The 14,520-nt window shown below is 32.6% G+C and overlaps 3 protein-coding genes across 6 annotated transcripts in view; all 3 read right to left on the bottom strand.

The window, feature by feature from the left end:
* Window positions 1-14,520, bottom strand: part of LOC129794093 (GPI mannosyltransferase 3) — a 1,193,052-nt gene that overhangs the window by 1,051,657 nt on the left and 126,875 nt on the right. The window lies entirely within an intron of this gene.
* Window positions 1-14,520, bottom strand: part of LOC129794120 (cytoplasmic tRNA 2-thiolation protein 1) — a 1,132,104-nt gene that overhangs the window by 1,051,657 nt on the left and 65,927 nt on the right. The window lies entirely within an intron of this gene.
* The window catches only part of LOC129794129 (plasma membrane ascorbate-dependent reductase CYBRD1), a 1,128,201-nt gene that overhangs the window by 1,051,657 nt on the left and 62,024 nt on the right, over window positions 1-14,520 (bottom strand). The gene's annotated exons all lie outside the window — the stretch shown is intronic.

The following is a 14,520-nucleotide window of genomic DNA, read 5'->3' as shown; positions in this document are numbered from 1 at the left end:
AACATTTTTCACCGTCAAATTCTCGCGGATAATTTGCTGTTCTGTTTTCATCAACACGCGTCTGAGTTGAAAGTGCCGCAGATAAGGTTTTTCCAGAGATACATAATCATCATCGCAATGGGAAGGATATTATATCTCATCCACCCACCCACACCCATTGCTTAAAGGTGCAAATTACATTTCCATTTCGTCGCGCATACCATCTTCAACTGGAGTTTGTTGTGAAAATAAACAATTTGAAAATGAAAATAAACGCGGTGTAACAAGACTTTTAACAAAAAAAGTTATGATTTCATTAATAAGAGTATATAGCGAGATACATAAATTACCTTTAAAGAAAATATTTTAATTGGTTGGCAAAGAACGTGATGCACAATATAATTTATTTAAAGAAAAAACGTTAAAAATAAATCAATTCTCATTAATAAAATTATCAAAATTATAAATATTAGAACGAAAGAATCAAGAGAATATTTTCCAGAAATATGTTTTCAAGAAAGTTATTCCGCCACAGATAAAGCTCTCAATTGATTTTCCCGAAATTAGTTTTAAATTATTCTATAATCATAGATTTTCCAGAATTTTCCCGGAAATTAAGCTTTCCTCAATTTAAAAAAGAGTTTTTCCTAATAAATAAAAAAAAGCTCCTTCACATAGATTTCTCATCAATCACAAACATCTCAAAAATATTAAATTCACTAGAAGACTAGAAAATGTATGTCTCTTGCGCTTGTCTATTCCCCATAAAGCTCTTATCGCTATATACACACGTACATTGTATATATTAAGATAGTTTAGAAGGCATAAACTAAGTTTGGGTTAATCCTGAATAGTCTAGTTTAGAGCATCATTCATTAAAATGTACACATAACTAAATTATAAAAGTGATTTCAGCTATGGCAATAATTCTCAAATTAGCTTCCTCGCTTGCCTGATAAATTATATCTCATGCACTTCAGATATAATGCAACATACACACCTATATAATTAACAAGAATTTCTCAAAATATATATAATTTACTATTATGCCGTCACTTCCATGAGTAAATGTTTCAATTGCCTTCATTAAAATTCAATTGCTTTAATATTCTCGTAAATTACATCTTAAAATTTCATTAATATTGTTATACAAGTTCAAAATCTTATGTTGTATATAGGGTAAGACAGGGAAATAAATATTGAAAAAAAAGCAAACAAGAATTGATTCAAAAAATGTCTAAAACTAACACATATTCAGACTCTATATTCTTAAGGATTTTTGACAATTTTCTCCTCTCTTGACAAAATAAACGATCTCAGTTAATTCTAAATATTCAAGAGTAGCGCATGGAAATTAAGCAACACAATTACAATAAGAATTATTTTATCTGGCACCACTTCAGCTCTGTTCTCGCAAATGTTTTGACATTGGTGTTACGCTCAACGATTCGTAATTTGGGCCAATTTTTTTTCTGCACAGCTCTCCTACACAAATCCATGCCAAATTCACTTGGTGAGGAAAAAACCGGCATCTGATCATAAGCAATATTTTGGGACATAACACAACTTCTCCCTCCGTGTTTGACACAACCACCACCGGAAGTGTGTTGAAAAATGGGGGCATATTAGAGCGTATATCATGTTTTTTTTTTCAGTGGGGGAGTAAAATTTTTCGAAGCTCCTCTCTGGCACGAGTTTAGGTTTTTGTGGTTTGGCATGCAGATACGTTGATTTAGACTTTGGGTCCATTGCGTGCGATTCTACTATCGGGATGAGGGCTGCCTCTACGGCAAACATTTAATTGCAATGTGAAAAGTTCAGTAATTAATTGATGTAATTTAGCTCCTAAAGTTCTTGGCGACGGAGATCCTTTTCCATCTCTCTGTGTGTTGTATAATCCCTGCCGTGTAAGATTGGGAAAATCGAGTCACGTTGATTGTCTTTCATTCCTCTCTCTCTCCACTAAACTATCCCTCTCTGTGCTATATATATAGGGTTATTGTACTTTGCAAAAGTGGCCTCGAACCCTGATGTACTCTACCCCCATCCTTCCGGACTTCCAACATTTTCATGGGACTTAGTGGCAACCCCAAAAAACCACCTCAAGTCCCCCGCATTAAGTACACTCCTGGAAGAGAGTATTACAATAATTATTTGTTATCACATTTGTATAAAGTCCCAAATTCACAATGAGCTCATTTAGCACTTTTGGGGGTTGCTTTTGGGTGTGGATTGCGGTGGATGGGGGCGTTGGAGAAAAGGGAGGTCAAAGGGAAAATATCTTTTGTTACGGTTTTCTCTTTAATTAACCTTTCAACTCAAGCTCAATTGCCCCGGAAGGCCACTTTGCGCTATTTTAATATCTCATATTTTCCCAAAATGACTTTCTTTTGAGTTCTGTTATGAAAAGCACACCCTCTCAGCTAGAGAGAGAGAGAGAAGGGCTCCTCCGAAGAATGAAAGTCATGTTATTGTTGGTAATACTAAAATTGCACGGTTTGTTTTCAGAAAGTTTCTTCTTCTCCCACAATAAATGGCTTTTATGAATTTTCCCGAGAGCGGGGGGCTTGTTGAAAAATTAGATGGGTATTTTCTATCTCTCTTTGAAGTTATATGGTATTTTTGACATCCTATTATGAAAAGGTTTTATATTGTATCCTATTAAAGGCAATATGCTCATTGTCGGGGAATTAGACAGATTTTTTTTCTCAATAAACTTTTTAACCCTCTATTAAAGAAAATGGGAAAAATTTAAAGATTTTCTTGTACAGGAATATTTTAAATAAAAAGTAAATTCAATAATAGGCCATATTTTATAGTAAATATTAAAATTTTCCATCTTGTAATCTCATTTAAAATGTTTGCAATCAAGATTTCAAAATCTTGCAAAATTGACTTGAGAATACAAACCAATATCTTGCATAAAATAGAAATACCTTCAACATACGAAACATATTTAAATTCAGTAGCATGAAAATATCTCAATTGAACCTTCCCTTAGCAATTTTATTTGAAATAAGGAAAAATAAGAATATTAAATGGAAATGTTCCATAATTCTCCTTCACTATACATAATATGAAACTCATTGTGTCTCTGGAGAAATTTCACATGAACAAACAAGAGAGTTCTATTTTTGGGTGAAAAAAAAATAATCAAAATAGGGGGTGGTGGATTCCTTCTGTGCACCATTTTTCTGCACCAAGTGGTATAATAAATTTATAGATAAAATGCCATACGAGTAGATCTTTCCCAGTCATAAGGGAGAATTTAATCCTCAAGCCCTGGGTGCTGGAGTTGGAGTCTATTGTTGGGCTCTTATGTAGATTACCCTTGGGTTTGCGAAAAAAAAGGCTGCCGGTCCTTGGGTGAATGCACAATGAGTCAATTATTAGGTGGATTTTATACATGGAAAAAACGCAGAGGATCCATTTGAATGGCATTTTGGGATCATTTTTCGGATTTAAACATTTTCTTTTTCATTCACCCCCCACAATGCTTGAGCCAAAGATTCCGCTTCTATACATAAAATTTAATTCTTCCCAAAGTAGATACCTCAAACCACCCTCCCGTATTTCAGTGAAACCCCAATGAGATTTGAGTGTCGAGGGAAGGAACAAAAGTTTGTGCGAACTTTAAAATTCAGCCTTTTTTCTCTGTGATTCCCCGCATCTTTTTAGCTCTTAATAGTGTCGTCGGGGTGTTTGTATCGAAACCACTTTTCTCTCAGTCTTTTTGGAAAATAAAAGCCCTGAAAAACGCTCATACTCGTCTTCATGGTGCTTCCTTTCGGGGCCAGGCAGCAGAAGCTTTCAAAGACGGGAGATATTTGAGAACGAAGACTTGGGCGCAAAAAGGATTGATATATGCTTCTACAACGAAAAGTCAAAGGGAACGTCAGCTTTGTACAAATTGTCTTCATTTTTCTACATTTATGTGATGTCGTTCGGTGTTGATATTAGTTCCGATTTGATAAATTACATCCAGACAACGAGTGTTGGGACTTATGTGTGCAAGAAATTTCGCACAAGATGAGGGGGAGGTTGCAAGAAAAAAGATCCTGGAAATCACTTATGTGTGAATGTAGTTGATTGTGCCACTTCTTTATAACCATGTCCGCCCCCCACTCGAGGGCTAAACTAATGCTTCATGTAACTCCACCATGGATTTCATTTTATTCGTCCATCGCTGAGAGTACCAACCAAACTGACAAATTGGTAGAATGCGCAAATAAAATTATTCATAAACAACTATATGAGATAAATTTTCATTACATAGCTCCCAATGCTATTTCCGAAATGGAAATACGATAACGAAAACAACTTCTCTGCGAACCAAAAGGAAAATGGCAAAAAACCCTCCGTTCTCGCATATATAGCATACTATATACATTTAATTTATGAAGTTTAATAAATAATTTTGCGGGAAGTAAGTTTATTTCGGTGAACCGCATTTTGTGTATCATCTCTCTTTTGGTCTCTCCCTCTCTCTTTTTTTTGCGCCCAACTCCCGCCACATAGCATAAATGTGTGGATGCTTTCGGAAATGAGAGATAAAATACAACTTTATCTTGGCCCCATGAATATCATTTTGGAAACAAACTCCGTATGGACTTGAAAGACTCAATGGAGATGAGTCTGAATCGTCTCTGAAATTACCTCTTTTAGCCCAAAATATTCTCAAGAGGTTAGCTTCCAGTATTTACACAAAAGCTTCGCTCTTTTATGAAAACCACTCGCAGACACACACACACACTGCAAACTCACTAACTTTCAATTAGCATTAATTTGGCATAAATGAACATGGACATAAAAGTGCACGCTAGTTGGTCAAACTTTTTCTTATGTAGGTACCTACAAAAAGCATGTTGGCTCGTTTAGCATGTTTAACAAGAAGCAAGATAAAAAATTGAGATTTCAGCGTAAAACTTTAATTTGAACTTATTTGATGGAAATATATAATTAATGTTCCAAAATATTTATTACTTGTATATAAATGAAGAGAGTATGAGAGAGTATGTTTGTGAATTTTGAACTTTGACCTAATCCCCAAAAGCTCTTATAGAACCAGAAGAATGATCAAAAAGTACTTAATTTAGCTTTTCAATATAGCGCCCAAATGGGTAATAAATGCACAAAAAGCGTCATTTGAAAAAGAAAAGCTTTTAAAATAGTGAAAATTGATGAGCCCATTAAAAGCTCCAACCAATTAGCATATAATTGCAGAAATAATGCTTTAACAAGTTCTTGAATACTCTAATAAAAGCTTTTATGCAATATGTACCTACTTACTAAATGTGTAGCTTTTTTCGTGATCTTCTTTACCATAATATTAGTCTTGCTTTGCACAAAATACATCATTCTTTCCTATTTGTGTCCTTACCGTAAAATGTAGTAGATATATGTATATAGTTAGAAGAGTGCACAGAAAAGCTTTGCAAATTCAATGCAGTAGTGCTTGTTGAGGACTTATAGGGGATGAAAATAAAATTGTCGGTGCAAAGTGTCTCTATCGTATTACAAAATGCATTTCTCTAGACAAGGAGTGATGACAGTGTTGGGGGAGGTGTGAAAAATGAAAAAGGAATTTGAATATTCTCATGTATACATACACACTCACAAAGCCCCAAGGAATATTCAAATTAGGTATATGTTGAAAATTTCAATTTTAAATGGAATAAGGATTAATTTGTGATCAAAATTCAGTTTGTTTGAATATCAAGGGAGGATATGATCGTGTATAAATGTACGTATCATGGAATGCAAACTTCTGAATTTTTTGGGGTTAGCAATGATATATTCCTTAAACCTTATTTTACATTTAAAAACCACTTTTCCATTATTTTTGCTACCCATGAGCAAGCAGATCCATGCAGTGAAATCCTACGGATATATAAAAGTGTGTCAGACGGGGGGACTTAAAGTTCACATCCGATATCTCTCTGCATTCATTCTTGTCCATTCTAATAGTAGGAATCATCCAATGCAAATCATGGGTGATTTTTTTTTGTATAATTTTTCATCTCAGCCTCACAGAAAACCTTCTCGGGGATCCCGCTCAGCTGGTTGGATGGTGAGAATTTGATGGAGAAGTATGGTGGAGTATCTCCTCGTGTGCTAAATGGATTTCTGGTGTATGATCCTTAGCATACAAAACTTGCCAGCTCACCTGTCTTCCACCCCCTCCCGGAAACCATTGTAGCTTCCACAATTCACCATCACTATGATGGATACCCTCCTGGGGATATGGGTATGAAAATAATATTCAAATCAAGTCTTTTCGCAGATAGCATTTGCAGAAAGAACTTCTTTCGCACTTGTAGACAAAAATCTGTTTTGAATTAGAATAACACAGCCACATCAAAATCACTACAAAACACATTTGCATTTTACCATCATCGTGTATGTAATACGGGAAAATGTGGGTGGAATATTTACACGTTGAAATGGGATTGCACGTGTGTACATAATTTTTTGTTATATTTATTTTGAGTCAGTTGCGAAATTCGACAATTTATATGAAGAAATATTTCGTTTTTCATTCATGCGTGAATGGACTAACCCTTAAGAGAAAGAAAATCTCCAATCAGCATCATTCGACGTTCAGAAACTCATAAAACTTTAATTTTAGTGGTGAGATATTTTCATTAATTTAATTATTTTATTTTTCTTAAATTCATAAACAATAAAACAACAATTAATCTTTAAAGAAAAAGGTATAGATAATCAAAAAGAATGAAGTACTATGAGAATCATTAACATAATTAGTTAAGTACACCTCAATTAACAAACCCTTGTGGAAAGCCAAAGGCAAAGAAATCAGATTAATTCATCTGCCTAAATTAGACTTTTTTTTTTGACATATTATGAAACCAGCATAAATTTCTATGTCGCAGTACTCATTAAATGTTGTACACACATCCACTAATTGCATTTCAACAAACTCATTCCTTTGGTGGTTTACTTTCTCAAACTAGGGCGAATTTTTTGGGTCAAAAAATAATGTGATAAATTAGGACTTTTTTTTCTAGAGACTCCCATAAAAATGAGGAAAATAATCTAGGTTTGTGTACATAATAATATTTTTCATTTTTTTTCTAATTCAATTTAATATTACCACGAGATGCATTAAGTAATTGACTAAATGGATATCAGTTTTTTTTTCTTTCACAAATAGGGGAGTTGAAGTTTTTCCAATATTTTCACGAATGATTTAACGGTGTAATAGGAAATAGTCAGAAAAAAGAGCAATTAAATTGAAATGTTCAATTGTAATTCCTAATGGAGCGCAGCTCAAACCGTTCAAAAGATTTTTTTTTTGCCTCAAGTCCATCTTCTTAAGTGTGCAAAATTTTCCCAATTCGCGTCTTTGGGTGAGTGAGGAAAAAAATAAAGTACACAGTGCAGTGAAGCAAAATATATATAACTCCTACACGAAGCACAAGGATGTGATTGAAATGGCATGGACGATAAATTCGTATGACAACACAATAATATTCAAATGATTGAGATTGGGAGCACTTTTTTGCTGAATTTTATAGAAGAGAAAATATCACATTGAACCATAGCCAGTGTATTTCTGTGCTTGAATATTTCATTGGAAAACTTTTGCTTCAATCCATTTTCTTCTTGAGCTATTATTTCCATTTTTCTTTCCATTTTCTTTGTCCTCTGGTAATTCTGTGTCCGGAAAATGCTAAGAACGAGAAAATTCAAATTGATTTATTTCGTTGAAATAATAGATTTTCCAGAAATAACCATGCTATATACATATGTATATTGGAATATTTGTGTGCAAAAATAAGACAACTATAAATTGTTTTTCAAAAAATAATACATCACAGCTTTTGAGCTCAAACTAATAACATTTTTTTTACATGCATAGAAAAAAATCAATTTAAAAGGATTGTTTTTTAATTTATAAATAAAACCCTTAAATTTTTCTTAACTTTAAACTCAGATTTCTAAAAATCAAGCCTTTCAAACTTCTATTTGTGCTTTAATGTTGTTAATTCAAAGAAATGTAATAATTTTAATAATAAAAAATATATTTTTTTAAATAATAATCAAAAATATACCTACATAAAAAGTAAAATAATTAAATTAATCTAAAAAAAAGCCTTTAAAATGAATACCATAACATAAAAGAAGAATAGAAAAAATGAAGGAAAAAAATCTCAAAGCATTTTTCTCTCACTGCACAAAATTGATTAATTCAGGAGCTGTTGAAGAAGAGTTGAAGGACTCCATTGAGGGTCGTAGCATTCAATTTGGTTGCAATTGCTTGTTTGTACGGAGGGGAGTGATGTCTTTTTTGGTGTGGAGCTAATAAGATGAGGGGGTTTTCCTCACACCAAATTCGTCGTTCGTTTGTCAAGTGCATTTTGTTTTATGACTTCCACAAGTACTCTCAGAGGGAAACTTTCAACTCACTGTGAGTACCTCCCCCATCGTGGCTTTTCCCTTTTGAGAATTCCTATAGAAATTCGCATCAGCGATTTCATTGTATTCACATTGGCAAAGAAATGTGCGTCTACTTCCATCGAAATGCCGCCTGGAAAATCCCAATTTGACTGAGAAGAGAGGAGAATCCAACATGAGAAAATTTCAATTCAATTCCCCAGAATTTCATCCATGTAGTTTATATAGCTTTCTATTGTAAGGGAAAATGCATCAAACACCGAATATTTTATTGCTTGAAAGCTTGGCATGTGAGTGTGGGTGAAAAAAAAAAAACAATGGAAAATCATCTTGCACTTGTATGAAACTCTCACAAATAATATTGAATTTATTTGAATAGACAACATAAAAAAACATCATAAATGAGTTTTCTTCAACTCATACAGCAGTGATAGGTTCATGGATCAAAGGGGGTGCAATTTAAATTTAAAAGCTCCTCCGGGTGGAACCGGAAAAAAATATTGAAACGGCAAAAAATTGGGGAAAATTTTATCTCAAGCTGTAAAAATTTGTGTATCGAAGTTGCAAGCCTTGGCCACTGTCCAAATAGCATTTTGGGTAGGAAAAAAAAACACTCTGTCCGTAGAAGAGGGTAAAAAAATCGGGGAAAAAATACAATATGGTTGAATAATAAAATGGGATCCTAGGGGGTGAGTTTGCAGGGGTGTGGTGGAAAAATCGAGAGATATTGGAGGAAAAGTTCCATATCATCATTTGTGCGACAATTGAATGATAAAATACGTCAGATTTGCCTGTTCTATTTGATTTATGACCATTAAATACAATCTGGTGGTTCAACGAAATGGATTGAATATTGATTTGATATCTTCCGTAATTGTCATGCGGCGTTTTTGCAGATTCCCTACTGTACACCACATAATAGCTCTCTACCAAAACGACAATGTAGTTGGATAAATTAATCCACAAAAAAACTCACCGCTTTTTTTCACGCAAATTTTTTTTTAATAAAAAAATATCGTAAAAAAGTCATAAATGGTAACATAATGTGGAAGTTTTCATATATCCAAAAGTGAATTAAAAATTCTCGCAAAAACGTATATGTATGTAGAGAATGTAAAAATCAATTAATTTGAATCGCATAATTAAAATTGGACAATTACCTATATTATCACAGAATATTCATTGAAAAATTATTCCGAAAATTTAAACTCTATAAACAATTATGTATGCCTAGTCGAAATACATAATAGAGTCATAATTTTATTTATTTTTATTAAAATAACTCGGATACAAAAAAACATGATTTTTTTAAACTTTAAAATATATAGAAACGTGAAAGTTACGTTTTTTTTTCATCTGTATCATTTCAAATGATTTTAAAAATTGAATTAACATTGTTGGTAGCATTAAATAGTCGAAGGAAAAGCTTTTATATAGTTCATTAAGTAATTTTAGTTTATGTAAGTTTACGTGATTAATATGACATATAAGGCCATAAAAACACCATAACTAGGCATAAATGAAAACGACCAAATTGTACAAATTGACTTAAGCCCCATAAACAATTCCATTTTTTTTCCTTAAAAAATTTCACTTCTGCTTCGTATTAGGGTGAGGATTTATTGGTGGCATTTTTTGATTTAGTGATATTTACTGTGAAAAGTCCCATTGACTTTTATCGTACATTTCCCTTCAGTTACGCCTCCCTGGAGGCTCTGTGTTGGACAATGTAAGATTTATCCTCTCAAACAATTCACACGGCAATATTTCTCCTGTGTAGAAGCGAGACATTGCGCGCGGAGGAGGAAGTTTCTGATCTCAAAAGAATAATTCAAAAGAGTCATCAAAAGAGACACAAAGGTGCTGAATTACAAAGTTTTCTTCACACTACAGAAGAAAAGATTCTTTTACTTAATTAAAAATTTATTATAATGATAAAAGAATATTTTTTTTAGGAAAAAATAATTTGAAACAAGATATTAATTAAAAGAGTAAATCTTAAATTGAAAGTTCATAAAATCGCACAAAAAAACAATTTTAAAAAATTAATAAATCATATAAATCTCTCCGATTAAATGGTTTCCAAAAATTCATTTAAAGATGTGAATGATTGATGGACGCTTGAAAATATAAACAATTTGAATATGAAATAATCCACCTAACACTCATACTCATCTCCAATGCTTTATATAGGTTACAAAGTTCATGCAGAGCTTACAGTTTTAATTTACTATCTACCTACAATTTATGAACAACGAATATGTATATTTTACTCATATGTACAATACATACAATATAAACCATAAAATTGATAGGATACCATTGTTCCTATATATTGTTTTGTATTTGCGTACTGCTGCACTTGCCACCTGCTTACATACATACATACATGACATAAATTACCTCCGTTATATAGTTTGGTGTAGTTTGCGTATCAAGCAGTGATTTAGTATTAAATCACATAAGCAAAACAAAGATTTTTTTTAATACAACTTCTTTTCATCGAATGTTCAATATAGGTATGAAGCTTTGACCTATATGCACCCAGGTATGCACTCGCAAAGTCACATTGTCAGAGATATGGAGTGGGTTTCAAATTGATTTCAGCAAGAGTGCCTTTGGGAATTGTTGGAGGCTCAGTGTGCTAATTAGCTTTCCCAGAACACCAATTTTGTGATTTAGAAGTACTATATATGGTGAACCTATGGGGTTGAGGAGCAATTTGCAGTAATTAAAAGAGATCTCCAGTTTCCGCAATCATACAATCTACACACAATATATATATATATATTTATACCTCATAATTGTACGGCATCACTGTAAAATAATTTTCCAGTAAATTCAAAATGCTTGTTCAACTCGAAAGTGAAGCCTTTTCACCAATAAATTAAGATTAAAACCACCAGCACTAATATTCAAATACTGGCGCATTGATATTATCATAAAATGATAGGGGAGACCTCCTGTCTCAATCAAATACCCCAAAACCAATTTTGGTCCTATAACATTATGCACTGGAACAATGTAACCAATAAACATGAGTTAAATCGATTAAATTGAGCATGATTTTATTGTGCAAATGAGGTGTTTTGTGGCCACAATCAAAGAGATCGAAACGCTAAATTATTTACATTAAATTTAGTTGTATAGGTCCAATATATTATTTAGTGCAATCATTCTATTAAAGATGACAAATACAAATTAACTAGGTAATTTCTTCATTAACGTAATTTGAATGTTGTTGTATTTTTCATCGTAATTGATGTAGTACGTGTCTGTAAGTATGTATGTAGTTAAGGCCCTATTAAACTTTGAGTAAATTTCGAAAGCTCCCTAATTTTCACTTTGAGGCTATTTCAAAATTGCCTTGTTTGAGTTGATAGACTAAACTTGAGAATACTCCCCAAGTACTTGGTGCTCTTGAAGCATTCTCTGTGAAATACTTTAAGCGTCAAATCTTCCAGCAGAACGTCTTGTCAGAGCTTGTTGAATATGAAATTTTCCAATTCCTCATAAAGAAATTCCATTCGAATCTCTTATTGCCGCATGCACCAAATGTTGAACAACGAAAAGCTCTGCAATACACAAGTGAAAATTCTTTTCTATTTTCTTTTATAGAATAGAGACATGATAAAAGAAATTGTGAGGAAAATTACGTGAATTGATTTTTTACTACAATTTGAAAGTGCTAAAGGAGTCCATTCGTTTTCTGTATGGAAAAAAAACTCTTTTTTTTTCGGGAAAAAATCAAGGAAATAATCTTGAAAAAAATCAAATAAAGAATAATAAATTTCCAAAAGAAACTCTAATTTACAAAAGCCATAAAAAATTTGCTCAAAAATTCAAACAGTGTGACGTCACTATTAGTTTTTTTGGCTTTTTCAATGCTAAATCATCAATATTCAGTGAAACTTTAACATGAATTCTTCATATCGAGGGCTACATTGTAAAAACGGCTAAGTCGGTCCGAACCGACTTTGCCGGTTTTACAATGCAGCCCTCGATATATTGAAATTTTCACTCTAATAACAAGTCAAAATATATAGTTTTCAGCGAGTCCTTTATTGGTTTTTATGGGTTATCTCATTAGCTGCAAAATGCATCAAAATTTAGAATGATTGTCACATATGGAAGCATTCTGCGCAGCCCGTCTCAAACAATATCGTCGTTACGAATTTCTGTGTGAGACCATGAGGAACACACAACCCTTAGACACCTCCCCCCCCCGCCCTTCCACTCCCATTTCTGTCGATACATCATGAAAGTGCTCCGACACAGTGATTTTTGCTTCTTCAGCATAAACTACGAAAATCAATGGAGTTTGCAGAGCATTGAGAAATTCTACCACACAGTATGGTGGTACTGGATCAAGAAAGAATTTCGCACCCAATAACATTCCATTCAGAGAGACACATTCAGTGGCATTGCCACATGAACATGGGATTGCAAGCAAACAGTAGCTGAAGGGTTTGGAAAGAACTCCTCTCTTTTTCACGAAATTATTGCCTCTCTGGGTGGTGCATTTTTGCAGAGTAAATTACATAAAGCGTGTAGAGAGTGAATTAGATTTTGCAATAGCCACATTTTGAGATGTTTTAATCCTGTCCGAATGGATTTGAATTTTTCTTTATTCACAAAAGAATGGAGATTTCACATAAAAGCAAAAAAATAATCATTCAATTTTCTAAATACTTTTGATTGAAGGTCTTTTTTCTTGAAATGAAAATTTCTAACCTAATTTATCATCACGCTTTGCTTTCACTCACATCCAATTTCCATTAAGAAAAGCTCACCAGAGTGAAAGAACTTTCTCTTCCCCATAACTCCTACACTTTTCTGCGTTTTATGTTAGTAGGAGAATTTTTTTCTCAAAAAAAAAAAATACCTTCGTCAGCTGGAATCCCGGAAATTTCTTTTCTTCTCACACTAAAAAGGTCGGGGGTTATAGTTAACAAGTCTTACGTGAAATGCGTTAAAATGTGCCATTAGATATCTATTCTGGGTTCGTTATATATACTTGATATCATAACCATCCTCGAGGAATGTCGCTGAATTTTTGTAACACCTCGAAAGTTTTCTAAGAAAACACATCTCAAAGTTTTTCTTTTGCAAGGAATATCAAGATAAAAGCAAAAATTGCGTCAAGAAGATTTTAAATGTTTTTCTAACGACACAGGGTATACTCTTTTATCCCTAACTTAAGGTCATATTTCATACATTATTAGCTTAAAATTATATTTTTTTGTCTTTGAAATTGCGACTATAACTGGAACATTTGTCAATTCTATTTGCGGCAATAAATTACTTTATAAATAAACATATTTTTTAAGAATATTATTTGCAATTTGATTGGATAAACACCCTTGAAGCTCTTGAGCTAAATTCACTAAATCTTATCTTAATCTTTGATTTATTGTTTTTGTCACTCTTTGTTTACTAAAAAATATAAAGCATATTTTTTCTTCTTTCAATATTCTTCTTTTTATTATAATGTATATACATTTTATTGCACATAATATAAAAAAAAAATATATTGAAATTTTTCTGGAATTCTGTGAAAAAAAATTAAATTTATTTTAAGGAAATATTCTTCAGTAAAACGTTTTCTTTAAGAAATTTTCTTTGATGTTTCTGATCAATTTCCTCACAAAAACATCTCAATCTCCCAAGTCTCCCCTATCTATAGAAACATGCGAAAAAAAAGGATGAAGCTAAAATTCATATGCACATTTAAATTGAAATTAAAACCGTCTGATATTGGTTTCCGATTAATTCGCAGTTTTTTTTTTTATCTCTGAATTGTACAATTAAAAATAAACTACTATATACATAGGTAATTGCAATGTAATGTGCATTGTATACATTCAAATGAATTCATTTCCAAATGAACTTTTCCAATTGAATAATTTTATTAACCATTTTCACAGTATATCGCCGTATAAATGGATTTGTTTAAATTTTCCAATTGCGCTACGCGGATAAAAAGGCTCACACCCAAAAAGTTGGTTCAACGAGTAAATTAAACAATAAAATTGTCATTATGTCGCGAAAGGAAGAAAGGCGGCGAAAAGGCGGAATTAAGTTGAATTTGGCATTTTATTCATGAAGAGATCCTCCATAACT

This window comes from Lutzomyia longipalpis, chromosome 3 (genome assembly GCF_024334085.1).
Source record: "Lutzomyia longipalpis isolate SR_M1_2022 chromosome 3, ASM2433408v1".
NCBI classification, from domain to species: Eukaryota; Metazoa; Arthropoda; class Insecta; order Diptera; family Psychodidae; genus Lutzomyia; species Lutzomyia longipalpis.
This window is presented reverse-complemented; position numbering and strand designations above follow the sequence as displayed.